This window comes from Lissotriton vulgaris, chromosome 11 (genome assembly GCF_964263255.1).
Source record: "Lissotriton vulgaris chromosome 11, aLisVul1.2, whole genome shotgun sequence".
NCBI lineage: Eukaryota > Metazoa > Chordata > Amphibia > Caudata > Salamandridae > Lissotriton > Lissotriton vulgaris.
This window is the reverse complement of record NC_141699.1, coordinates 1106738465-1106753289: the sequence shown is the minus strand read 5'-3', so window position 1 is coordinate 1106753289 and position 14825 is coordinate 1106738465.

Sequence of the window (14825 nt, the reverse complement as noted above, 5' to 3'; positions counted from 1 at the left end):
TTGGAATCAGTCAATCAATACACAGTATGCAATTGTGATATATGTATCCCAGCAGTCTGATATATGCAATCCCTCAAAAAAGTGATCCCCTACATAAAGCGGAGAAGCACTGGTTGGAGCCAAGCTCACAATTAAATTCAAAATGTCCATGCATTCCACCATCTGCTTGGCAGGACAAGGCAACAGTGGGGAACATAATTCTGTTATCTCCGTCAAAAGTATCTCAGCTGGCTCACATTGGTAACAATCATTAACACTGCAGGTTTGGAAGTAAAAAATCAATCACTACTAAAGCTTTCACTTTCTTTTTTTGATGAGCCCCGTAATAGCGGCGCATCCAGCAGTTTCAGCCTCAATTTCCTTTCCCCAGTGCTGGCCCCATCTGGTCACAATTCCTGCAGACCCTACTCTCCATGGTACTTGCCCTCAACTGTCATTCAGACAAGTTGGATCCTCAAGTTGACCTTTTGCTTTTGCGACCCTTTTTGCTTTTTGCCTATCGGATTGAGAGCAAACTTGACAAACTAAATGAAATTATAATTAGAGCTAAATCTAGCACAAACCTGGCACACCAGTCTGATGCTGCTCTCCATTCATTGACAATCAGTCATCTTTTCCAGCATTCCTTAATAGTGTACTATCTGAGACAAAAGACATCAAAGAAGAAACCAGGCAAAGCTCAATCATGGCTGCTGGACCCAGTATTCAAGCCTCCCATGCTCTACAGCAGGATGTTTAATCAAAAGCAAATGGTTATGGTGCAGAGTTTGTCTCATTCAGTAATCCTGTCAGAGCAGGCGGGGCAAGTTACAACTGGGGTGTCTTCAAAGGAAACCATTGTGCATCCTCAGGAAGTGGAATACAGGGAGGAGAACTTGGGGCTGATCAAGTGATACTACCTTAAAACTCATTATCGGCCAGAGCGTCACACTGATAAATTGCTAACTACAAGGCCACCTCAGGTGATACCTGTAAGAACTGGCTCAGCCTCAAGGATGACCGTATCCCCGCTAAGTAAAAGAAAAAGGATGGACCATCAGAAGCAATGAAATAAAAACTACAAGCATTCTTCTATAGTACACCAACAACGGATGTATCCACGATATTGAAAAAGGAGCACAGTGAGTACTGCACCTCTGGATACAAAAAACAATCTATTACCTGAGCAATAGCACACACTGGAACCAATCACCCCCTCATGCATAAATGGGATCCATAGTTATATATAAAAGAACACCATTCCTCAGCATCATCTTTCAGGTCTTGTGTTGCTTAAACCCTTAACCTTGTCAACTCCACTCCAGACATTTCCTGACTCAAGGATTTCATAACTTCAGTTTTTATTAAATACTAGCTCCCAATTGCTCAGAAAAAGTTACTATTGGTATTTTTTGTTGTATCATCAGGTATTCTTTGTTGTGTCATGGGTGTAGTATTATGGTCTCAATCTTTGTAAAGCTAACTCTGTATTTTTCTTTCAATTTAGTTGCCAATGCTGGATAATCCTTTCAATTATTCCTGCAGTTGGAGCTCACTGCATGTGACACCTTCCCATTTAGCACACAAGCTTGCTGCTGCTACTACCACCACTAAGAATGGCACCTTGGGAAACCCTGCAGGAACTAGGGTTTTGGAGGATTGAGAGTGGTAGCAACCATTGCTTCATCTATTCATGGAAGAGATCTATGGATTGAAGTGATCTACTTCAGTAAGTAAGTATCTAACTTCTATTGGAGATGAGTAATTGTTTCTCTAGGTTGCTGTGGGCAATATAGGTCACAATATTTACTGAGTGTAGTATGATAAGGGTATATAACTAACTATAACTAACACTTTGATAAGCATATTAAAAAACAGGCTGTGCCAAAAAGGCAGCTGTGAAAAGTAAAAGTAGCACACCAAAAATGTACTTCAGACATAACATATGATACCATTTTGCTTTGTTTACAACAAAAAACCCCACCCTCTGTACCCACAATAGGCCCACCCCTCTCCCCAAATAAATTGTCCATGCCTAACCAATGTTCAAAGAAAACTATCTAGCAAAAATCAAAACTCCCTGTCCAAAGTCCCTTCCCACCCAATCCACCTAAAAGAAAAGTCCTTCCCACCAAAACAAAAAAATAAAAAGAGGCCTAGAAGATGGCGTTGTCTATGCATGTAAAGAGGGAATTAATACTCGGCTCTATACCAGCCAACCTGTTCTTAAAGTGGTCCATTCACTGCAGGAGGCAATGCTGGAATTGGTGGTCTGAGTGAAAGGGGGGCAGCAGTGGTGGTTAGGACCCTTGACAGCTGCGGGCGGTGTCAGTGATGTATTGGCCGGGGTGTTGCAGGTGGCTGCTGGAGGAAATGGGGACCTAAGCAGCGGCAGATGCTTCTGCCTCCTCGTCCTTCAGGGCCATCAGCTGGCGGTATTCAGCCTGGATAGTCTCCATTCCCGACCGCCACAGCCAGTTCGCTATCTCCTGCTGTGTTGGTGATGCACCAGCAGGAGTATCTATATCAAGAAAAAAAGAAAAAAGACAAATTGTAAACAATGCTCCTAACAAACACTTGTTTAAGATTAAATGCTGGCACAGTAAAAGTAAATTGCTGGTCCCCTAGAGCGATTGGAATTTGATGTGATTAGGAGAGTCACAGTGCCTTTTTTTTAGCCACACATGCCTCACAAAGAAAGCATTGACTGTCTGTCTGAAAATAATTAAGGCAGAATAAAACCAGAATTTAAAAAAACTGCATGATTACATTTTTTCTTTTAAAGGCTTTCCTAGTAAAAAATCAAATAGACACTTTACGTGGAAAAATACAAATAAATGACCTCTTGTTAATGAGCAAGACATTGTGCACTATGGATTGCAACTTGTTGTGCTTAAATTAATGGAGGTATGATAGCCAGCACGTCAGGTACTTTGCTACTCTCTGCAGTCTGCAGCTGGGGCAGCTGCAAAGGACATTTTCTTACTTAAATTCCAATAGCCCTGCTCTCCTCCAAATACCTTTTGAATTCTACCCTGGCTCCAATGAGGCAGTTGAATAATATATAATGTCAAACATATAGCAAATAAAATGCAGATATCCTGTGTGCTGTAAGTAGACAGTGGAAAAAATAATGCTCTGCACTACAGGGAAAGGAACTTGATATATAGATTGTATTTGTCACATGCGTCACATAGTATCCCATTCGCCAAAATTGAAATCCAACACTTAGTTCCACTTTACTCCCTGGCCTCGTGCACCAACACAAATTGTTTCCAGCAAATGTATTCGCTTGACATAAAGGAAAGGAAACTTAACTTACTCTACTACATGGTAAGTTAGAGGGATTGGGATGGGTGGGTAGAGCTTTTGCTATAGAATGGTGGGGTGGCACTGATCACTGTCATGTGTTTAAGTTTTGGCTTACTCAGTCACCTTGTGTTCTGATTGCAATACATTGCCAATTTTGTAAATGCTGCATTAACTGAAGAAGGTGCACATTGCACAGCCAACACTGCAGTCACGATGCTGCACTTAGGTCATGGGTCGCAAAATGCCATGGGCAGGGAGTAAGGTGATGAATGGTTATGGGTGGGATACATATCTTCCTTGCCTAACAAATACAGGCAGTGAGTCAAGGGAGTAAACCAAATATAAAAATACACCTTACTTAAGTCACAGCTTTGACAAAACCAAGTAAGCAAAGTAGGTGAGCATGCCCCTCTCCAAAAGAGCTCCTTTGTTTCTTCATCCAAGCAAATATTCATTTATTCATTCACTTTTTATTCTTCTATATTCCATGAGTGATAGCCACCATGATTTAAGCTTTACTTTCTCTCACCCAATCTTTCACAGAAATTTCCATTCCATCTATATATTCATCCATTCAGTATCCACCCTTTCAACCATCCTTTCACCCATCTATCCATTTACCCAATGACCACCCAAGATGTATTTCACCTAACCATGCATCCTTTCACTCATATACCATTTCACCCATCCTTTCTTTTATCCTCCTGTTCTTTCTCTATTCCATCACCACATCATTTTTAGCATTCATTCTGCAAACTTTTGCTGAGTTGCAGAAAGAAGAGGCCATAAGAACTCAGCCACCACTGTAGATGCTAAAGCGGTGGTTCACGAGCCACAAGTCTCATGACACCCTAGTAGCTAGTGAGTATTATAGTATTTGTCAATAAGCAAGCAATGTGACTTACAACTGCCAGTCCCTGACGTCTCTGTATCCTGACCCCCTGCAACCGCCACCACAGCAAAACTGATCCCGGCACTGGTGGCCTCTTCAGCAAAAAAGACACATTACACATTTTTTTAAATGCCAGATAGGCCCCCGTTTATTTGTTTTATCAAAAAAATACAATCTGAAGACATTACTACAATTCGGTTAGCAGCATGATCTATCAAAAATATCACTTTGAGCATTGCTTGGGTTCACAATGTTAGAAAAGCCAGGTAGTAAAGCCAACCAAAAACGTTTCATAATGGAGGGGCAGAGATATAGCTATGAGGATGACTCTGAGTCACTGAAGTGCAATGAAGGGGTGGAATAATGGCCAATGAAGGGCATATGGTGTTGGTTGGCAGATACAATTATGGGAACTCATACTTTTAAGCTATGCTGCACTGTCATGGAAATTGCTGGTATGATGTATACATGAATTACAGCACAACATTGGGGTTGATGAGAGGGCCATCACCAAGGACACTCTCTCATTAACTGCTGGAGCATGAGCAAGAAAAGAAAGCTTTCTCAAAAAACATGCTGGGCCTGCAATCTTCACAGTAGACAGTAGAGTTCAAAAACCCTGTTCTTAGTCTTACAGTACCAAATATAGGGTGGAAGGAAAGCTAACTAACTAAGCAGAAGAAAACCAGAGACTAGTACAGACAGGAGAAAATCAGCCACACAAAAAAAAAATGAAATATGGAAAAAAAGGATGATGCAGGGATAAATTATATATTTTTTAAATGGATAGGGGAGTTGGAAAAAAAGGAGACAGTATAAAAAAAATAAACAAGGCAAAAATAAAAGTAGTCTAATAGTTGGCAGAGAGAAAAAGTTAGGGAAATATTATTAATTAATAATAGGAATTACTGGGATGAATAGAACCTTCTGCAGCTGCTCTGGTGGTCAGCGCTTCCTCACTGGCTCCTGGACCCGCCGCCGAGCTAACCCTCTTCTTTCCCCTGGGAGCTGAGGTAGAAACTAAAGAAGATAAAAAAAGATTAGTGACACAGTTAATTTCCCCAAATACACCATGACAGGCAAATGCAGTTACATTGTTCTTTTCTAAATCAGATTGTCTATAGTACTAGTATTGACTGTCGAGTTGGCCATACTTATTCTAAAATCCCTATTCCGAATTTCCTTGACAAAAACTACATTTGGAACAAATGCATTACAATGAATGATCTTTGATGGACCAACTCAGTCTCACTTTTTTGCAATGCCTAGCTGAATACTACACATCACTGTGAAGATTGCTCGGGATGAATGTATTTTCTTTGTTCTCGGTTATTTGAAATCAGCGGTGAAGTCAAGGGCCAGTGTTGATTAAACACCAATCAGGGTTTTAAGATTATTTTTAAGATATATATATTTTAGCAAAATCTTTGGGACAGGCTAACCTCGCTGGCTGGCTTTTGAATTAAGGGTTAAGACTATTCGGACTCAAACTTTCCACCTTAAGTTACGGATCACCATGGGCCATAGTGGAATGTAGTTTTATCTATGATGAATTGTGCCGATAATTTATGTATTGATAACTTTTATGGTTTTATACTTCTGAAAAACAATAAAGTTTATTTGATTTGATTTGATTGCTTGGGAGTGTACAAGCTATATAAAGAAAGTCACAGAGAACGTTAACTCACTGATATCACTAATTCACTGTCTTGGTGGCAGGAGGACAGAGTCTGCAATGGCTTCTTACACATTCAGCCAAAGCAAGCGCCACAGAGTACCATTAGGTATCGCTGATCCACTGGCTAGTTCAGACTGGATCACATAATATTCTGAATGGAAACTTAACTTACTTTTGTGTGTGAGCAGTATGCTATTAAGATTTTTTTTTTTAGTATTGTAGAACACAAGCAGAACAAATATTTGCTCACTGAGACACAAACTCTCCAAGCCTAGGAGGTCGAGCAGGTCTTGCTCGCAGTCAATAAAGTTTGCTCAGGGGTGTGTCAGCTGTTCTTGGGTGCGCTGGAAGTTGATGGTGTGGGGCACCAATTGGCACACCCTCACCCAGTGCAACTGATGCTCCCACAGGGTGTATCCACTTCTAGGCCTGCCGCCTGCTGCCAGCATGGGAGGGAGGTGGCAGAACACAAAAAAATACATCTGCCACCTCGACCTCACATAAAATAATGCGGGCTTCACCCTTCTCTGACACCAAGAACTGCAAGGAAGGCAGCTGCTGTCGTTAATCTGGCCTGGTTCCACTTCTCCCCTGCTCTGCCATGGCGCTGGGTGGGGAGAAAAAGAAAAGGAGCAGGAAAAGGAAAAGGGAGAAAGACAGGAGGAACAAACGAAGGAAAGCGAATAATATAAATTGTACAAAAATGACAAAACCCCAAAATACATGAACACAAATACACGCTGATATAAGAAATAACATTGAGGGGTAGATGAGGTAGACAGGTGGTGGTTTAAAAGATTGGATAAAGATTAAGAAACCATGCCAAGCACCGTGAACAGAACAGAGAACAAAAAGGCCACCCCCATGTGAACGGTGTGGTGCGTTTCGAGGGCTGTTTCCTGTGTGACAACGTGCTTTGGGTTGTGCACAATGTGAAACATCACAAGAACAGGTGTGCCGAGGAGCTCCACCTGCTTTCAAAACACTGCGTAGCCAGGGTGAGCTCTTTTGCCACTTTGCAGAGCTCCACCTATTGCGACTCCACAAACTCGGTCAAGGCCTTGGAAGAAAGTGCTACCATCGTAACTGGGGTTGTCACTGAAAATACATCTCCAATTGCTAAGTGCTGAGTGGGCCAGCCTTAAGATGCCGCTGCTGGGGACATTTTCATGCATGTGAGTAGCTAAAGTGCAGTCTGTTCTCCATTTAAGGCTGTTTCCCACTACTGCCAGGATTGAAAGTTTGAAGAAGGCCTTGAACACCTCTCTGAATACAGCCCGGAGAAACCCCAGCTGCAAAAACCTAGCATCCGAGTTTAAGCTGGCCCCAAAATGCCCCAAGGAAGTAGTATATGCTGAGAAGACCAGACACACTGAACAGTTCTAGACGAAACTCTTGTTCGAGAGCAAAAACAGCAACTCATAGACCTGGTTCAGGAGCAACCAGTTAGCGAAGAGATCTGGTAGAGGTGGCAGGGATAATATCTCTGAATCCAGTTGGTCATCTCTTCCGACAAGACACTTTACGGCAAGTGATTCTGCATGAAGCAGAGATTGTTAAAATATCCAGCAAAGATGCCTGCCCTGCCTCACACCTTCTGGGGCAGTTTCTAGCTCTGCCAATCTTCGAAGTGTGGCAGGTTCAGTTTCCCCCGCTAACACCTTGACCCTATTCAAGCGTTGCACATCATTTTGGGGCAGCAAACTCACTTCATTATTTAGGGAGCTCATCAATTGCAGAATCCTGACAGAATCAACCTATTCATAGAGGTGTTTCTAAATCCAACTTCAGTAACTACAGGCTATTAGTGCTACTGGATATGAAGCAACACTTTCTACTTCTGGGGGAGCTGCGGCAATGAGTGAGATCCGTGGGGTCTCATCCTGAAGAATCAAACAGGGTTTGCTGAGAACTCTGGCACCTTGACAAACTTGTTATCAATGTCTTTACTATCAGAGAGGAGGGTAATATCTTGCACCATGCTCCATTGCTGCTTTGTGTTTTTCAGGGCAGCGTTTGACTGTGTCCCCAAGGGGCCTCGGTGGAAGAAGTTAAAGGTTTGGGGTATCCCGCAGTCTCCTCGAGGTAATCATGTGGCTACACACTGACACGAGGATTCATGTTAAACTGGTCTATGAGACTCGTGTGTCCAGGAAAGTTAACAACCTGCTCTATGCAGATGACCTAGTTTTACACAGCTACATGAGAGTTGGACTGCAGCGGTGGTTAAACATCTTGTACTCTCATTCTGAAGCAACCTGCCTCAAAGTTTACTTAAAGAAAAGTAGGGTCTTTATCTTGGTCAGAAAAAATTAATGAGGCTGGCACCTAGTATCTTAATGGCAATAAGATCTCTGAAGAACAGACATACAAATACCTGGGAATTACAATCAATGCAAGGTGCCCCTTCCTCCACCATATAGAGGCTGAAGAAACAAAGGGCCTGGCCCTCCTGTCCCCTTCTCGAAACTGGACAACTCGCTGTGGGGGGTTTAGCCTCAATTCACTGGTAGGTGCGTATTTCCTTATTTGCTCAAACTACGAATGGCCAGAAGAGGAAGCTTGGAGGACCTATTATGGGATGAAATTCAATCAGGTGGTGCCAGACAACCTCTCTCCCTGCACTTTGAAGAATTCTGAAACCAGATGAACGCCAGAGTGCTCTGGGTCTCACACATCAAAATATTCCACTGAAAACAGATCCCTTTTTTTGTCAATGTGACTCAGCCTTAGATCAGCTGGCATCTAGTGACACCTAGCAAACATGTTCATTTTTCAAAATTAGACACCCTGCGGAATCCAGGGTGGAGTCACTTGTGTGTCTCACAATAGGTTCTCTTACACAGAAGCCCTTGCAAAAAAAAAAAACATTTCCTCAAATTTCTGTGATGAAAAGTTCCTGAATCTGTGAAGAGCCATAAATGTCCTACCTCCTTGCATTTTCCTAAGTCTCTCGATAAAAACGGTACCACACTTGAGTGGGTAGACCTAGCGCCTGCAACAGGAAAGGACCTAAAACAAAATGTGACAACATCAGCATGTTCTGTCACTAAAATGACCTGATTTGGCAATAGAGTAGCTGCAGTTTTTGGGGCAGGGATCAGCGGCCAGCCAAGAAAATCTACCAAAGCCAGAAACTTCTTAAATCTAGACAACTGAGCCCTTATTTATAAGGCCTTGCGTCAGTTTAGCGCCGCCGGTGCGTCACTTTTTGTGACGCACCAGCGGCGTAAAATATGCGCCTTGTTGCGCAATATTTACAAAGTGACGCATCTAGGTAGATGCGTTACTTTTTAAACCCCTGCGCCACATTATACCTGTGTCAGGTATAATGTATGCAGAGGGGGCGTTCCCCTGCAAAAAGCCTCGTAATAGTGACGCAGTGAAATCTATGAGATTTCACTGCGTCACTTTTAGGATGCTGTTGCGTCAAAATCTTGCACCTGCCTCACAGTATTCGTAAGACTGACGCAAGCCCTTTCACATGGGGCTTTCCCCATGTGAAAGGACGCATTGCTAGAGTTGCGTCACTTTTGTGACACACTCCAGCAATGCGTCACTTTTGCGCTTACAGATACGTCAGAAATACTGACGTATCTGTAAGTCCTTGCGACATGATGCGTCATACATTAAATATGACGCATCATTGGTGTCGCAAGGAGTGCGCAGTGAAAAGTGACGCATCGCTGTTTTCACGCGGCGATGCGTCACTTTTCATAAATGAGGCCCCTGAAGTCGACAATGGAGGTGTACCTCTCAGGAACCTCAAAAGTTGTCACGCCCACAATGCCCTGCAAACCTCAAACTTTGCCTAACATTGTGAATTTCCCTTGCATGTCTGTGATTGAAACCTCTGGAATCACCAGGCATCCACAAAAGTCTTACCTCCCAGTGTTCCCCCACTTATTCCGATAAAAATGGTATCCCGCGTGTGTGGCTGTGTCTAGTGCCTGCGACAGGCACGCATCAAACCAATGTTAATGGGAGTCCCATGGAACGGCTCTCATTGACCCTGAACATCAACACCATTACAGAAAAACCTCTTACAACTACACAAAGCATTTACCACTCACAAAACATCGCAGCATCTAAGATCCTCGCTCAAAAGTTCAGGACACATGGCTGTTAGAAGGCAACCCAGATTTTCAGAAAATGAGCTTACTGTGATGGTGGATGAGAACATTTGGGTTGAGCCCCTTTTGTTAGAGGACATATCCAGACACCCACCATGAGTCAGAGAAGGGAAATGTAGGCCAGAATCACGGAGAAGGTGAATGCTCTATCCAATGCCACGCACTCACAAAAGGACGCCCCCAAGCGGTGGAATGACCTGCGGTGGAGACTCCATTCCCTCACTTCCAGGACACACCTTGGTGCCCTGACAGGTGGTATTGTATATCCTAGTTCCCTCATCCTCATTCTGTGGATGGTGAATGTGTTATACACACTCCACACTGAATTCTAGGCAGAGTGAACAGTAGTAAGAACAATCTCACCCTCCCATCACTCTGCAACTACTACTCCTAAATACATCTCTCAGCACTAGTTCCAACATATTCACACAAGAATGCTACCTGAGATATGTCACTATTCATGACACACCCTATCTCATGGCAGTATAATGTTTGCTTTCTCTGTGGCTCCATTTTCCTTAACACAAATTACATCAGTAACTCATTCAAACATGTTTGATATCATTTTTTGATCACAACTAACACCATCTCCTTGGTTATGGAAACATCTATCAAGTTACTTGTCCCATTTATCACTGTCACATAGAACAATTAAAGCTTCAGTGAGATATCAAAAATGTGCCAGTAATAGAAGATCAACCAGATATATACATGTTACTGGAAAAACTGTTCCAAGTTCTAAGTTTTGATTTAGCACATCACTGCAAGCTTTAAGTTTTCATTTTGCTTCTATTTAATTGAACCAATTGAACAATCCCACCTCATTTAAATGATACATAAAAGCAAAGTCAAGGAATGGAAGAGTGAAACCCCCTAACATGCACCTATCTGGTCACCCTAAGCAACACACTACTGAAGCAAACATGCATTTTGTTTACATTTACTATAATAATTAATTATATTTATTTATATTTTAAACTTTTTTAAATAATGTAATGAAATTTAGCATTATTTCCTAAGGGTTTTATTTTAAGTCCCTGTCTGTTTTACTTTCTGCTTGAAAGTGTTGCCGTATCAGTGGTCGTCCAAGTGCGGTGTTGGACTTACTACAGTTTCCCTTTGAATATCATAACTTGGGCTCCCAGTTTTATGTTTTTTTTTTTGCCATTTCCGTCTGTATTTATCCATATTTTTTTTTGGGCATTTTTTCTGTATTTATCCACATTTATTTTTGCCACAAGCAAAAGACGAAGCTACAGCTAGTATTTTTCTACATTTATTTAAATTGACAATGCACACATGCACTCAGATGTTATTTGCCAACACTATATATTCATCTGAAAACGTTACAATTTGCAGAATGTCCCAAATATGCTCAAAAGTGCAATCACAAGCCATTTATCTCAGAGCCTTGCAGTTTCTTTCATCGGCAGAGTGCCACTTCCTCTCCCCCACTGAAAACCATACTGCCCCACTGAGACAAACTCACACTGCCTTCAGCTGCAACCCAATTGTGCCCTGCTATAAACACCTGGAAGCAATTCACTTCAAATTATGCACTAGACTACAGTAATATGCTGCCTGAAAAAAAGTAACAACATACTGGAAAAAAGCAAACACTCATAGGGAATACAACTTAAAGCTTTTATACTCATTATTCAGAAATCAATGAGTGTTTTTGCTTGAAAAGCTAAAAACATGAAAAGAAAAGTAGCCCTTCACTGGCAAAATCTGTAAGGTGGTGCTAATGTGTTTCAGTGTAAATAAAACCAATCTGGCCACTTTGCCACTACTCTTTCTTGCTTTATTTAGTTATGTATTTAATGTTTGTACATTAAAACTTTTTTTCTCTCCTCCTGAGGCTGCATTTTGCGGTAGAAAAATGTCAGACAAAGACATTTGCAGCAAAAAGTGTTTCTTCTTTTTTTTGATCCATTTCATTGTGGTGCTTAAACAGACTCGCATCTTGTTTCCTTCTCAGCTCACGCACAATAAAGCTCTTTGTTTGTTTCTCTTTTTTTTCAAATCTTATCTCGAAAACTTCTCTTAATCCCCCGCATTCCTGGTTGGACTACATTGAGAGTTTGTTTATTCATGGCTTTGCCTGCAGCACACAGGCATCCCCTGAGACCCGCCTCCCCGAGTGCTGGTGTGGGGATTTGGCTGACCAGGAGAGGGGGGGGTCCGACCCTTACAGTACCCGTCCGTAAATAGCACTCGCCAGAGCTGTTGGTTTTCATTTCACCGAAAGCTCTTCCAAACGGACATAGATACTGTATTATGTAAATGTATTTGAGCTTATATAGCGCACAGCTACCCACAAAGGGTTTCCCGGCGCTTGCTTAGGGAGCCCGTCCTGGTATTCCCCTGTGAGATAACCCCGGCAGGGTATCCACAAGGTGAAAGCCAGGCATCCCGCCGCGAGGGGCCGTTGTGGAGATTAAGCAAGCTATTGCCCAGAGTCACAGAGTGTGAACCCGTGAGTCGAGAAGGCACCGGAGCGAGAAATATCGAGTCCGTGGACATTTTTGAGCCCAAGACCCGCCGAGGCGGGGAATTGAACCCTGGTCCAGGGCCGATCTCAGCTTCCGGGTCTGCCGCCTCTAACCCCTGAGCCACACTTCTCCACAGATATTATACTGGTATTTATGCAGCGCTTCATGGAAAATTATAATTGAGTGCTTGAAAAAAACTGCACTAGATTTGTATGAAATCGACCATAATCCAGTCACACCCAAATACTCTGGAAATTACAAAACGTTCAACTAATCGCCTTAAAGCCGATTGGCGCATTTAAATAAGACGATAACCAACCTTCCTTAACTCAGATTTTAGAAACAAGTGTATGATCGTTGCGCACGACCTGCTGGATGAAAACCCATCCCACCTGGAGAGCCTCTCGTGAAGTGCGGCACCAACAACGTTGTCGGCAAGGGAAAAAATTTGGCGAATAACATGTGTTTTTTTAAAGGTTTTATATAGCGCTGGCTAGACCCAGAGGTATCAGAGTGCTTTACATGAGTATCAGATCATAATTGCAATTTACATCATTACAAAGGTTACACAGTTATTAGAACCTGGCAACATAGTTACAAGTAAGGTCGAGACAAAGAAAAAGGACATATACATAACGGAAAAAGCAGGCAAGTAGGGAAATTCCGGTGAGGTAAGAGCAGGGGAAGTATAGAGAGAATGAAGGAGGGAAAGAGGAGAGGAGGGTGAGAGACAGCATGGAAAGAGGAGGGGGAGGGTGACGGGGACACAAACAGGTAGTCTAGTCAGAGCTGCGTCCAAAGTCCAGTAAGATGTGATCCCAGGGTAAGTGGTATAATTTCCCCATCTCTGTTGCGAGAGGCTCCCTATACGGGGTGGACTCTCTCAGAAAGGTCTCTGAGATTCCAAGTCCTATATACTGGATCCTTCCCCAAAAAGGGGAGAGGGAGTGCTTTGGCAAGGGGTGCCATACCATACCTCATCTGTGAGTGGCTCCCTTGGTGCAGTGGACTCTCTCAGCGGGTTCGCTGAGACTCCAGGGTATATAAATTGGATCTTTCCCTAACAAGGGGAGAGGGAGTGCTTAGTCAAAGGGCACAAAAGGACAGGGGGCTAGACGGTGTAGCGGGCAAGGGGAAAGATTCAGGTGAGAGGGGATAGGAGCAAAAGAAGTAGACAAAGAACGAAAGAATGCTGAATGGGAACAGATAGATAGATAGGCGACAAGGAAAAAGCAGTTACAGAAATAGAATGATGGGGTGACCAATACAAGGAGACAGGGAGAAAAACTGTGCCCAAAGCCCGGCTGGGTAGGTGACGGTCAGGGGATGAACCAAGGCCGATCTCCTCAAAAACTGAACAGAGCAGCTCCACCGGGCATCGGACATAGTGCTCGGACTCCGCTGTCAGGATGTTTTCAAAGGATTCTAAATATACATTTTTACACACTTTTTTATACTCTCGTTGACACGATTTCGGGAGGGGGTTTTATTTTAAGCTTGACGTTTTTCTTAAGTTTCCAGAAGTAAACCCCAGTCTACAAGGAAAAGACAAGCGCTGGTACAATCGGCAGAGTGAAGAGGCAAGGGTTAAGGGGTGAAAGAACAAAAAAGCCTCATTAACAAGTAAACGGTCTTTCAAAGACCTGTGAAGTACTTGGGTGTGGCTGTGTGTGCGCCCGGGAAGCGGTGTCAGCCCGGGCTGACACCTCTTAACCCTCTAAGGAGGGGGAGACACCAGATGGTTGGGGGTGTGATTCTATTGATGTCTAAGACAAAATGTACTAGTATTTTCCCGTTTTTATATATAAATACAGATAAAGGAAAACTTGTTTTCCGTCTGTATTTATATGTAAAATTCAATTTAAAGGGAAAACCGGGAGCCCTAATCATAACTAACACTTGTAAATGTAGCTCCACCTCTTGTTTTAGGCGATGGAGAGTTGACATTTTTCACTTTAGAGGAACTTAACACTCAGAGTTTGTGAATAACCAAACATAGTAAGTTTTCTCACAAGTGTAAGAGTAAATATACACTTGCACTTTTACACAAATTGTATTTACCTTTGTAAATAGCCCCAAAAGACTTTGGGTTGAATGGGGGCCTGACAAGGGTGAGAAACCCATGTGCCACAGGGCCTGAGGAGCATGCATTACTCTCCTGCCTGTCACCAGCTAAAGCCTTTAGGGGCTATTCACCAAGGTAACTTTACACATGAGTAATTCTACTCTTACATTTTGTAGTAACTTTACTAATTTAAGCTTTTCACCATTTCTGAGTATAAGATGTAAAGTAGGGTTACTACCGTTGCCGTCCACTCATCTGACGAACCAACCCC